The sequence below is a fragment of the Aedes albopictus genome, chromosome 2 (genome assembly GCF_035046485.1).
Source record: "Aedes albopictus strain Foshan chromosome 2, AalbF5, whole genome shotgun sequence".
NCBI lineage: Eukaryota > Metazoa > Arthropoda > Insecta > Diptera > Culicidae > Aedes > Aedes albopictus.
This window is the reverse complement of record NC_085137.1, coordinates 190,195,136-190,208,574: the sequence shown is the minus strand read 5'-3', so window position 1 is coordinate 190,208,574 and position 13,439 is coordinate 190,195,136. Positions and strand designations below refer to the sequence as shown.

Below are 13,439 nucleotides of genomic sequence, written 5' to 3'. Positions count from 1 at the left end.
CCAGGTGTCCTAAGGACTGCATATCCAAAAGATATGGTGGGCTAGGTATGTAGAGTGCGATGAGAGGAATACGAATGTAGGTCCATCCGGAAAGACGCAGGCCAGATTACCGTATATCAGTGGATGAGTTCAACACTATTCTTTCTCTTCTTATAGTTGAATCGAACTTGACAGTTTTCTCACGAGTTGTTATTTACATATTTCATAAATTCCAATCAAAGTTAGTTCATCTCCAAACTCGGTACTCGGTCTACTAGAGGAAACTCCTGTAAACCGCACATCAACACACACCTCATTGTTTCCACTTTTGCTTCGGAATGTTGGCTTTGCAGTCTTTTGGGGAATCGAAAACACTAGTTTATGATTTTTCCCGACGTTTCGGTCCGTATGGGACCTTTTTCAAGGGTTCAATCGGTCAAGGTTTCCTAGTCAAGATGGCTTTGACCGATTGAACCCTTGAAAAAGGTCCCATACGGACCGAAACGTCGGGAAAAATCATAAACTAGTGTTTTCGATTCCCCAAAAGACTGCAAAGCCAACATTCCGAAGCAAAATCATCCCAGTCGCATCCCAACCAAGCGTTTCCACTTTTGGTGAATTGGGACAAAGTTGTCCTTGCTCCAAGTGATCTTACAATTGCTTGTAATTTCCCATATAGGACACATTCCACGAAATTCTCTTCCCGGGAAGAGTGGCCATCTGGATATCTGGAAAGAAGTATTTCAGACGGCATCGTATGTTACACTGATAGCTCCCTTCTCGAAGGTCGAGCAGATGCTGGTGTTTATTCTCGTGAGCAGAGGCTGTATCAATCTTACTCACTTGGTAGACACATCACCGTTTTTCAGGCCGAAATCTTCGCTCTTATGTGCGGAGTGCAATCGACACTTCAGCAACACGTAATGGTATAAGTAATATACTTCTGTTCAGATAGCCAGGCTGCTATTAACCCTTCCGTTACCAACCCCCCCCCCCCCCCCCCTAACGAGAGTGCGAAAAAATACCCTTTTCGTTATAACTTTTTTGTTTGTCAATATTTTTCGGCAAAATTTTGACACAATATTCGGATATCCTTCTAATTCAAGGATTTTCTAGGGATTGTTGGAATGGCCACCTGGTTCCGGAGTTATTCCGGAATCAAAAAGGGTCATTCGATTTGGCCATTTTGGAAAAGTAAATTTTCGATATGAGAGCCGTTCAGTTTTCAGACCTAAGTGCACTAGAATGATAGAAATTTTTTTCTAGAAGTCCATCCAGGTCACTACGTGCCTTGGAACCCGTTTTACGGATGTTCCGGGGAGCCGGTTCCGGGGTCAATTTTTTAATATGATTCAATACCATCATGCGACACTTCAAACTTCGTGATTTTTCAAGATGCATCATTCTGTGCTGTTTTGGCGTTGTCTGAAATACTGTTGGCCATTTTGGAACCGGTATTCAGATTTCTCGGGAATCGGTTCCGGTGGTTCCGGGGTCCAATTTTCGAAAATAAACAAACACCATCATGCGACATATCAAACTTCATGATTTTGAAAATTATGGCACTTTTTCATAATGATTGGTCACTTAGGATACATTTGGCCATTATGGAATCGGTATACAGATTTTCCGGAAGCCAGTTTCGGGGCCAAGTTTTGAAAATGGTTCAATACCGTCATGCGGCATCTCAAACATCGTGATTTTCAAAATACATCATTCTGGGCTTATATTGCGTTATCTGAAATACTGTTGGCCATTTTAGATCCGGTATTCAGATTTCCCAGGAATCGGTTCCGGTGGTTCCGGGGTCAATTTTTCGGAGATGAACACCAGGAATTCCTACGGAAGTTCCTCCAGGAATTCCACCAAGAATTCATTCGGAAGTTCTTCCAGGAATTCCTAAGGAAGTTAGTCCAGGAATCCCTCCGGAAATTTCTCTAGGAGTTCCTCCAGGAATTGCTCCGGAAATTCCTCCTGAAATTCATCCAGGAATTCCTCCGGAAATTCATCCAGGAATTCCTCCGGAAATTCATCCAGGAATTCCTCCGGAAATTACTCCAGGAGTTCCTCCGGAAATTCCTCCAGGAATTTCCGGAGGAATTCCTGGAATTCCTTCGGAAATTCATCCAGGAATTCCTGGAGGAATTTCCGGAGGAATTCCTGGAGAAATTTACGGAATCGATTCCCGAGAAATAGTTATCGCTTGTCGAACTCAAATCTAGGAGCTGAATTCAGCAAACGCTGTTCACCTTTTATGGGTACCTGGCCATTCTTCCATCACTGGAAATGAATTGGCTGATGAGTTAGCTCGTATTGGAGCATCACATGATTTCATTGGCCCTGAGCCAGCTATTCCGATATCGAAATGTTGGGTAAAGCTTCAGATTCACACCTGGGCTGCCACTCAACACAGACAATACTGGAATAGTTTGGAGTCATGTCGTCAAACCAAATTGTATTGTACTGAGCGTGGCGTATTGTACAAGGATGGCGAAGTATCTTACAAATCTGTCAAAACAGAATTGCATCATGCTGGTCAAAGCATTGACTGGCCACTGCCGACTCAGCTATCACATGGCGAATATTCAGCAAGCTGATTCATTTGCCTGTGATAGCTGTGAATCCGATTATGGAACTTCGTATCATTTGATTTGTAACTGTTTATTTTTTGCACAACTGCGTTTCCAAGTATTCGGTAAACACTTATTAAGTGAAACTGACTTCAAAAACCTGAATCTTCAGGATATTCTGTTTTCTTAACCCGATGTGGTAAAGAGCTATAGGCTCCCTTTCACTTCATGCGTTATTACAGTGCCCTTTTCAGGGCGCTGTTTGAACCCATTATGGTACGGAGTTTGGAGGTCATCCAATTTCCCATATATTTGGACTGATCATCCCATACAAACCTTCAACTCATTTGCGCCAGCTCAAATTTTAACCGATTGAGCTGAATTTTTCACAGATTGTTCTTCTCATCTAAAGGCATGATTCTAGAAGGTGCCCCGCGAATTTTGCAAACTTTTTTTTCGCTTCATACAAATGTGGGCCGGTTTAATGCTTATGCATAAAATATCCTAAGAAAAATGTTTCTGTGCAATATACAAATACAATACAGTAATAATTCATATATCTACATCAAATTGCGGACTAGGTTTACTATTCCACATTGGGTCGAAATAGGAAAACTTTTCCATTGCCTATGGTGACAGGCCAAATCCCTCTCAAAACCACATTATCGGAAAAGCAAAGCAATTTGAAAACTCATTTTTCTCCCACGCACCTGCAAATATATAAAGCCACATAACAGGTAGACTTTTCGATCAAACTTGTAGATTAGATTGTGCGAGTAGGTATCGAACGACCATGTGCTTCTAGGTACTGTGACTCGCCGTAGACAACAGATAAGGGACACACACCTGTGAAAAGTTCCACATCGGCCGACCATCACCAGTGCCGAAGGAAATCCTCTCCGCATATTCTAATATTTCCTAGCGATATCAAACACGCCGCCTCCCACGCTGCTTCCTGTGTCCGTGCAGTGGCTAACAGATGGGGCTCATTCGGTATCCATTGATAACGGTAATACCTTCCACACACCGGTCTCGGTGGTCTGGCCTGGACGATTATGGCAAAGGGGAAAAAATCCGGTTGAATGGATGTCGGTCGTCCACCTACGTGTAACGATGAGTGTGGACAAGACACACGGCTCTAGGAAACGACGCAATGAATGGCCGGCCACCGCACCGTACTAAACTGACTGAACGTGGACAATTTGTGCCAGACTTCCTAGAAGTGTCTCTTGCCCCTTCTACTAACAAAAAATGTCAAGCTGTTCGCTAGGTAACGGGACAATTGGATTATTTCATCAGAAAAGGTTTTTTGTTACGATCTAACCTGATGAGTACGGGTTCTTCTGTAGGTCAAACTTAAGTTAAAGATTCAACTCGTGGGCTGAAAGACGCAATTTCAGAAGAAGGCCTATCGGTCTCTTCTTTCTGTAATGTAAATTTTCTTGTTGGTCATATTGTTTTTTTTTTCTCAATTTTAACGCTTGTGGAGACTACTCACCGAGCATTTGTAACAGAGTTTTGCATTTCTGACGTGTAATTAATGTGACAGCGTGACAGACTCGAGCCTCCCACCAAATAGGGTAAAAAATATAATTTGGACATGTATATAATTTGGACATGCACTGCGATGTATGTCTTGTTCCGGAGAGCTAATAAAAGTAGACTTTTCTGAATATCGATTATTGGAGGGCCGGCGAAGCTGGCCCGCAACTCAACTCGTCGAAAACTTATCGTTTACTGTGTTACGTGCATGTGTATAAGTATTAGTGAAACCACGTTTGACAGATGTTTTGTTTACATGAAACGTCTTCTTTTCGGTAGTGCCAGAAATCCTTTCCCCTAAATTCGTCAACGGTTTTTTTTTTGCGTTTTCAACGACGAGACATAGTGTATTTTAGTTATTTTACAGTAAGTAATGATTTATATTATAATGTAGGTAAATTTTACAATATAATTCGTTCCATTTTAGGTTGGAGTTTTTGATGAACGGGTTGTTGCTGATTGAATTATATGCTAAAATATGTCCGCGAACATTGCAGAACCAATTGTGTAGCCAAGGAAGAAATGGAGGAAAGAATGTGTGGCTGGTGTGGCCAAAAAGAGGCGTACGGTAGTGCCGTCGGAAAGATCCGGATGGGGATATTATGAAGGATCTCAGACCGTACGTGAAGCGACTTCTCCAAACTCATGAAAAGCAATTGCAACGTGGTAAGGGAGAATGTCACACTCGACCGAACGGCAAATAATGCACACCGAGCTCCGGTGCAGGTCGAGAATGCGATCCCGGGTGATGTCGTTCCAAAGCGAAAGTAGTCCTGCAGTCTGGCGCATACAAGCGCAGATCTAGGACTAGAAGCCGTCCGTATGATCGGTCCAGCGCAGTTCGCCGTACAATCTGAACATCTGAACAAATCGATAACAGGCAATATCGCTGTTTTATACACAAAAATAATCCAGGCCATCTGTACATCCAGCTGTACGCCCCTTCTCATAAACTTAGCCTATCGTATTATTATATCCACAACAGATCCGGTGTGATGATCTATGCTGCTACTGATAAAATGTAAGTGACTATTTTAAGTTTTGCTGTTTTTAATTTGATTAGTACACAAGTGTTAACACAAGAATTATGTTCAATTCTATGAACTAGAACTACATAAGGAGTTTCTTCGTTACGATATTAAAGACACTTTTAGATTACTTAGAAGTGAACATGGAATTTATTTAAGCTGTCCTTTATACCCATAGATGGCACACACAATTATTACAGTTTGTTCGTGTTGGTTACATATGAATTCAAAGTGAACTCCCAAGTGAATTACCCAACCGGGAATATGTAACAATTTCTGTTAATTAATTGTATAAACAGAGTTCACTCTTACAAAAATTTTGCACATACTAAGCTTTATTCGGGCTTGAGAGTATGTACACTAGATCCCATAAGATTCACAATTTGAACTGAATTCACTTTCGGGTGATATGTGCATCCTAAGCTTATCTCGGGCTTAGGAAAACACTAGATCCCATAAGATTCACAATTTGAACTAAATTCACTCTCGGATGATATGTGCAACCTAAGCTTATCTCGGGCTTAGGAAAACACTAGATCCCATAAGATTCACAATTTGAACTGAATTCACTCTCGGGTGATATGTGCATCCTAAGCTTATCTCGGGCTTAGGAAAACACTAGATCCCATAAGATTCACAATTTGAACTGAATTCACTCTCGGGTGATATGTGCATCCTAAGCTTATCTCGGGCTTAGGAAAACACTAGATCCCATAAGATTCACAATTTGAACTGAATTCACTCTCGGATGATATGTGCATCCTAAGCTTATCTCGGGCTTAGGAAAACACTAGATCCCATAAGATTCACAATTTGAACTGAATTCACTCTCGGGTGATATGTGCATCCTAAGCTTATCTCAAGCTTAGGAAAACACTAGATCCCATAAGATTCACAATTTGAACTGAATTCACTCTCGGGTGATATGTGCATCCTAAGCTTATCTCGGGCTTAGGAAAACACTAGATCCCATAAGATTCACAATTTGAACTAAATTCACTCTCGGATGATATGTGCATCCTAAGCTTATCTCAAGCTTAGGAAAACACTAGATCCCATAAGATTCACAATTTGAACTGAATTCACTCTCGGATGATATGTGCATCCTAAGCTTATCTCGGGCTTAGGAAAACACTAGATCCCATAAGATTCACAATTTGAACTGAATTCACTCTCGGATGATATGTGCATCCTAAGCTTATCTCGGGCTTAGGAAAACACTAGATCCCATAAGATTCACAATTTGAACTGAATTCTGTCTCGGGTGATATGTGCATCCTGAGCTTATCTCGGGCTTAGGAAAACACTAGATCCCATAAGATTCACAATTTGAACTGAATTCACTCTCGGGTGATATGTGCATCCTAAGCTTATCTCAAGCTTAGGAAAACACTAGATCCCATAAGATTCACAATTTGAACTGAATTCACTCTCGGATGATATGTGCATCCTAAGCTTATCTCGGGCTTAGGAAAACACTAGATCCCATAAGATTCACAATTTGAACTGAATTCACTCTCGGATGATATGTGCATCCTAAGCTTATCTCGGGCTTAGGAAAACACTAGATCCCATAAGATTCACAATTTGAACTGAATTCACTCTCGGATGATATGTGCATCCTACACAGAGAAAAAATTCTACTCAAAATTGAGTAGGATCCGACTCAGTTTCGTTAAAAGTGGGACAACCCTAAAACTGAGTAAGGTGTAGGTTACTCAATTTTGAGTAGTTGCTCTAGTCGATGAAGACTGAGTAAAGTCAACTCACGGCATTTAACATCGACCGTGAGTTGCTTCTACTCAGTTTTTGAGTAGATTTGAAGCAATTCTAATAATGTTGTTGATTTACTGTTTTCAAAATTTGATAATTTACAGCTTCAGCAGCAAGTGATTCTATTTCAGCAACATGTTGCCACTGATCAAAATCTCTAAACTTTTAATTATCGATGCTTTGATGCTATTTTTGAAGTATAACTACTGAGAAGAATTTACGATGCCAGTCATTAAATGCTTAGATTCTAGTAATTTTAATTGCCGTTGCCACTAGAAGAATCACTGTCTGCCGAAGTCATAAATCACTCAAATCACAAAAAATAGCCTTCGATGGGGTCGTTTTGCCGGATTCAATGCAGCCGCTGCAGTCCGCCACGAACAAACTTCTGTTTTGCTTTTCCAGCTCACTCCTAATCTGACAGTTCGGAACATCGATTTCCTCCAGTTTTACTCAGATTCGAGTAACCGACGGCAAACGCGACGAACTGAGTAGAAGCACCTCATTTCCCTCCAGCAAGCTTACTCAGCTTCCGCCAACTCTTCGAGGTCGACGAAACTGAGTTGTCGTAACTCATCGACTGAGTAGAATTTTTTCTCAGTGTAAGCTTATCTCGGGCTTAGGAAAACACTAGATCCCATAAGATTCACAATTTGAACTGAATTCACTCTCGGGTGATATGTGCATCCTAAGCTTATCTCAAGCTTAGGAAAACACTAGATCCCATAAGATTCACAATTTGAACTGAATTCACTCTCGGGTGATATGTGCATCCTAAGCTTATCTCAAGCTTAGGAAAACACTAGATCCCAAAAGATTCACAATTTGAACTGAATTCACTCTCGAGTGATATGTGCATCCTAAGCTTATCTCAAGCTTAGGAAAACACTAGATCCCATAAGATTCACAATTTGAACTGAATTCACTCTCGGATGATATGTGCATCCTAAGCTTATCTCAAGCTTAGGAAAACACTAGATCCCATAAGATTCACAATTTGAACTGAATTCACTCTCGGATGATATGTGCATCCTAAGCTTATCTCAAGCTTAGGAAAACACTAGATCCCATAAGATTCACAATTTGAACTGAATTCACTCTCGAGTGATATGTGCATCCTAAGCTTATCTCGGGCTTAGGAAAACACTAGATCCCATAAGATTCACAATTTGAACTGAATTCACTCTCGGATGATATGTGCATCCTAAGCTTATCTCAAGCTTAGGAAAACACTAGATCCCATAAGATTCACAATTTGAACTGAATTCACTCTCGAGTGATATGTGCATCCTAAGCTTATCTCGGGCTTAGGAAAACACTAGATCCCATAAGATTCACAATTTGAACTGAATTCACTCTCGGGTGATATGTGCATCCTAAGCTTATCTCAAGCTTAGGAAAACACTAGATCCCATAAGATTCACAATTTGAACTGAATTCACTCTCGGATGATATGTGCATCCTAAGCTTATCTCGGGCTTAGGAAAACACTAGATCCCATAAGATTCACAATTTGAACTGAATTCACTCTCGGATGATATGTGCATCCTAAGCTTATCTCAAGCTTAGGAAAACACTAGATCCCATAAGATTCACAATTTGAACTGAATTCACTCTCGAGTGATATGTGCATCCTAAGCTTATCTCGGGCTTAGGAAAACACTAGATCCCATAAGATTCACAATTTGAACTAAATTCACTCTCGGATGATATGTGCATCCTAAGCTTATCTCAAGCTTAGGAAAACACTAGATCCCATAAGATTCACAATTTGAACTGAATTCACTCTCGGATGATATGTGCATCCTAAGCTTATCTCGGGCTTAGGAAAACACTAGATCCCATAAGATTCACAATTTGAACTGAATTCACTCTCGGATGATATGTGCATCCTAAGCTTATCTCGGGCTTAGGAAAACACTAGATCCCATAAGATTCACAATTTGAACTGAATTCTGTCTCGGGTGATATGTGCATCCTAAGCTTATCTCGGGCTTAGGAAAACACTAGATCCCATAAGATTCACAATTTGAACTGAATTCACTCTCGGGTGATATGTGCATCCTAAGCTTATCTCAAGCTTAGGAAAACACTAGATCCCATAAGATTCACAATTTGAACTGAATTCACTCTCGAGTGATATGTGCATCCTAAGCTTATCTCGGGCTTAGGAAAACACTAGATCCCATAAGATTCACAATTTGAACTGAATTCACTCTCGGGTGATATGTGCATCCTAAGCTTATCTCGGGCTTAGGAAAACACTAGATCCCATAAGATTCACAATTTGAACTGAATTCACTCTCGAGTGATATGTGCATCCTAAGCTTATCTCGGGCTTAGGAAAACACTAGATCCCATAAGATTCACAATTTGAACTGAATTCACTCTCGAGTGATATGTGCATCCTAAGCTTATCTCGGGCTTAGGAAAACACTAGATCCCATAAGATTCACAATTTGAACTGAATTCACTCTCGGATGATATGTGCATCCTAAGCTTATCTCGGGCTTAGGAAAACACTAGATTCCATAAGATTCACAATTTGAACTGAATTCTGTCTCGGGTGATATGTGCATCCTGAGCTTATCTCGGGCTTAGGAAAACACTAGATCCCATAAGATTCACAATTTGAACTAAATTCACTCTCGGATGATATGTGCATCCTAAGCTTATCTCGGGCTTAGGAAAACACTAGATCCCATAAGATTCACAATTTGAACTGAATTCACTCTCGGGTGATATGTGCATCCTAAGCTTATCTCAAGCTTAGGAAAACACTAGATCCCATAAGATTCACAATTTGAACTGAATTCACTCTCGGATGATATGTGCATCCTAAGCTTATCTCGGGCTTAGGAAAACACTAGATCCCATAAGATTCACAATTTGAACTGAATTCTGTCTCGGGTGATATGTGCATCCTAAGCTTATCTCGGGCTTAGGAAAACACTAGATCCCATAAGATTCACAATTTGAACTGAATTCACTCTCGGGTGATATGTGCATCCTAAGCTTATCTCAAGCTTAGGAAAACACTAGATCCCATAAGATTCACAATTTGAACTGAATTCACTCTCGGATGATATGTGCATCCTAAGCTTATCTCGGGCTTAGGAAAACACTAGATCCCATAAGATTCACAATTTGAACTGAATTCACTCTCGGATGATATGTGCATCCTAAGCTTATCTCAAGCTTAGGAAAACACTAGATCCCATAAGATTCACAATTTGAACTGAATTCACTCTCGAGTGATATGTGCATCCTAAGCTTATCTCGGGCTTAGGAAAACACTAGATCCCATAAGATTCACAATTTGAACTAAATTCACTCTCGGATGATATGTGCATCCTAAGCTTATCTCAAGCTTAGGAAAACACTAGATCCCATAAGATTCACAATTTGAACTGAATTCACTCTCGGATGATATGTGCATCCTAAGCTTATCTCGGGCTTAGGAAAACACTAGATCCCATAAGATTCACAATTTGAACTGAATTCACTCTCGGATGATATGTGCATCCTAAGCTTATCTCGGGCTTAGGAAAACACTAGATCCCATAAGATTCACAATTTGAACTGAATTCTGTCTCGGGTGATATGTGCATCCTAAGCTTATCTCGGGCTTAGGAAAACACTAGATCCCATAAGATTCACAATTTGAACTGAATTCACTCTCGGGTGATATGTGCATCCTACACAGAGAAAAAATTCTACTCAAAATTGAGTAGGATCCGACTCAGTTTCGTTAAAAGTGGGACAACCCTAAAACTGAGTAAGGTGTAGGTTACTCAATTTTGAGTAGTTGCTCTAGTCGATGAAGACTGAGTAAAGTCAACTCACGGCATTTAACATCGACCGTGAGTTGCTTCTACTCAGTTTTTGAGTAGATTTGAAGCAATTCTAATAATGTTGTTGATTTACTGTTTTCAAAATTTGATAATTTACAGCTTCAGCAGCAAGTGATTCTATTTCAGCAACATGTTGCCACTGATCAAAATCTCTAAACTTTTAATTATCGATGCTTTGATGCTATTTTTGAAGTATAACTACTGAGAAGAATTTACGATGCCAGTCATTAAATGCTTAGATTCTAGTAATTTTAATTGCCGTTGCCACTAGAAGAATCACTGTCTGCCGAAGTCATAAATCACTCAAATCACAAAAAATAGCCTTCGATGGGGTCGTTTTGCCGGATTCAATGCAGCCGCTGCAGTCCGCCACGAACAAACTTCTGTTTTGCTTTTCCAGCTCACTCCTAATCTGACAGTTCGGAACATCGATTTCCTCCAGTTTTACTCAGATTCGAGTAACCGACGGCAAACGCGACGAACTGAGTAGAAGCACCTCATTTCCCTCCAGCAAGCTTACTCAGCTTCCGCCAACTCTTCGAGGTCGACGAAACTGAGTTGTCGTAACTCATCGACTGAGTAGAATTTTTTCTCAGTGTAAGCTTATCTCGGGCTTAGGAAAACACTAGATCCCATAAGATTCACAATTTGAACTGAATTCACTCTCGGGTGATATGTGCATCCTAAGCTTATCTCAAGCTTAGGAAAACACTAGATCCCATAAGATTCACAATTTGAACTGAATTCACTCTCGGGTGATATGTGCATCCTAAGCTTATCTCAAGCTTAGGAAAACACTAGATCCCAAAAGATTCACAATTTGAACTGAATTCACTCTCGAGTGATATGTGCATCCTAAGCTTATCTCAAGCTTAGGAAAACACTAGATCCCATAAGATTCACAATTTGAACTGAATTCACTCTCGGATGATATGTGCATCCTAAGCTTATCTCAAGCTTAGGAAAACACTAGATCCCATAAGATTCACAATTTGAACTGAATTCACTCTCGGATGATATGTGCATCCTAAGCTTATCTCAAGCTTAGGAAAACACTAGATCCCATAAGATTCACAATTTGAACTGAATTCACTCTCGAGTGATATGTGCATCCTAAGCTTATCTCGGGCTTAGGAAAACACTAGATCCCATAAGATTCACAATTTGAACTGAATTCACTCTCGGATGATATGTGCATCCTAAGCTTATCTCAAGCTTAGGAAAACACTAGATCCCATAAGATTCACAATTTGAACTGAATTCACTCTCGAGTGATATGTGCATCCTAAGCTTATCTCGGGCTTAGGAAAACACTAGATCCCATAAGATTCACAATTTGAACTGAATTCACTCTCGGGTGATATGTGCATCCTAAGCTTATCTCAAGCTTAGGAAAACACTAGATCCCATAAGATTCACAATTTGAACTGAATTCACTCTCGGATGATATGTGCATCCTAAGCTTATCTCGGGCTTAGGAAAACACTAGATCCCATAAGATTCACAATTTGAACTGAATTCACTCTCGGATGATATGTGCATCCTAAGCTTATCTCAAGCTTAGGAAAACACTAGATCCCATAAGATTCACAATTTGAACTGAATTCACTCTCGAGTGATATGTGCATCCTAAGCTTATCTCGGGCTTAGGAAAACACTAGATCCCATAAGATTCACAATTTGAACTAAATTCACTCTCGGATGATATGTGCATCCTAAGCTTATCTCAAGCTTAGGAAAACACTAGATCCCATAAGATTCACAATTTGAACTGAATTCACTCTCGGATGATATGTGCATCCTAAGCTTATCTCGGGCTTAGGAAAACACTAGATCCCATAAGATTCACAATTTGAACTGAATTCACTCTCGGATGATATGTGCATCCTAAGCTTATCTCGGGCTTAGGAAAACACTAGATCCCATAAGATTCACAATTTGAACTGAATTCTGTCTCGGGTGATATGTGCATCCTAAGCTTATCTCGGGCTTAGGAAAACACTAGATCCCATAAGATTCACAATTTGAACTGAATTCACTCTCGGGTGATATGTGCATCCTAAGCTTATCTCAAGCTTAGGAAAACACTAGATCCCATAAGATTCACAATTTGAACTGAATTCACTCTCGAGTGATATGTGCATCCTAAGCTTATCTCGGGCTTAGGAAAACACTAGATCCCATAAGATTCACAATTTGAACTGAATTCACTCTCGGGTGATATGTGCATCCTAAGCTTATCTCGGGCTTAGGAAAACACTAGATCCCATAAGATTCACAATTTGAACTGAATTCACTCTCGAGTGATATGTGCATCCTAAGCTTATCTCGGGCTTAGGAAAACACTAGATCCCATAAGATTCACAATTTGAACTGAATTCACTCTCGAGTGATATGTGCATCCTAAGCTTATCTCGGGCTTAGGAAAACACTAGATCCCATAAGATTCACAATTTGAACTGAATTCACTCTCGGATGATATGTGCATCCTAAGCTTATCTCGGGCTTAGGAAAACACTAGATTCCATAAGATTCACAATTTGAACTGAATTCTGTCTCGGGTGATATGTGCATCCTGAGCTTATCTCGGGCTTAGGAAAACACTAGATCCCATAAGATTCACAATTTGAACTAAATTCACTCTCGGATGATATGTGCATCCTAAGCTTATCTCGGGCTTAGGAAAACACTAG

The 13,439-nt window shown here is 40.2% G+C and overlaps 1 protein-coding gene and 1 long non-coding RNA gene across 2 annotated transcripts in view; one reads left to right on the top strand and one right to left on the bottom strand.

Annotated features, from left to right (window-relative positions):
• LOC109408115 (uncharacterized) overlaps window positions 1-13,439 on the bottom strand; it is a 228,702-nt gene that overhangs the window by 110,994 nt on the left and 104,269 nt on the right. The gene's annotated exons all lie outside the window — the stretch shown is intronic.
• Window positions 4,242-13,439, top strand: part of LOC115263708 (uncharacterized) — a 33,995-nt gene continuing 24,797 nt past the window's right edge. The window contains exons 1-2 of the long non-coding RNA XR_009997582.1: window positions 4,242-4,457; window positions 4,519-5,112. This is a non-coding gene — a long non-coding RNA (uncharacterized LOC115263708). The remainder of the gene's footprint in view (window positions 4,458-4,518; window positions 5,113-13,439) is intronic.